Consider the following 797-nt stretch of genomic DNA (forward strand, 5'->3'; position numbering starts at 1 on the left):
ATAGTGTTCAGTACAAATCACTTCAGAATTTGAAATGCATCATATCGTACTGATATGCCAGTAGCTAAAATATACTAAATCACTATTACGGTATCAGCAATTATATTTTGTTACCAATACACGGTATTAAGTAACGATAATGATCACAATGTTAATATAAAGAAAAAGAAATAATAGTAACATTAATTACAATGCTATTACTATACTGCTATTGCTAAAGATGCAGATGTAAATAATTCCTTATCATTAATATTAGCAGGATTAACACATTATCACTTATAATAAAACTCTAATTTATATGTTTATTGTTATCATTATCATTGTTGCTTCCATCATTAATACTTTTGTAATATCCTATATTGTAGATGGTATAGAAGTGAATGTCATCAGTAAGGGATAATTAGCGATAACAATAATAATAATAGTCATGGATAGTCTCCCATAGACGTTTATATAATACGTATATTAATAAAGCTTATAATCATCATTTTCTTTCTAAAGATATTATCTGATACTTTTGCATAGAGGCCACATACAATCATAATATATTGAGCAAATAAACTCAGGAATAGGGATGAAAAAAAAAAATTGTTAATAATCTTCACCAAATATCAAAATACAAAGAAAACGTGTACTATTATTATATATTTAGGGATAATCTATTGTTCACATTTCTCGGCTGGAAACCACTTGATCGTATTGAAAAATACATCCTGGAAATTCTCATGCTAAAGTACCCTCTTACCTGGGAAATGCCTATGCTATAATTAGCCCGTGATCTTGACAACACACGTAGG

Source organism: Penaeus monodon, chromosome 25 (assembly GCF_015228065.2).
Source record: "Penaeus monodon isolate SGIC_2016 chromosome 25, NSTDA_Pmon_1, whole genome shotgun sequence".
Classification (NCBI taxonomy): domain Eukaryota; kingdom Metazoa; phylum Arthropoda; class Malacostraca; order Decapoda; family Penaeidae; genus Penaeus; species Penaeus monodon.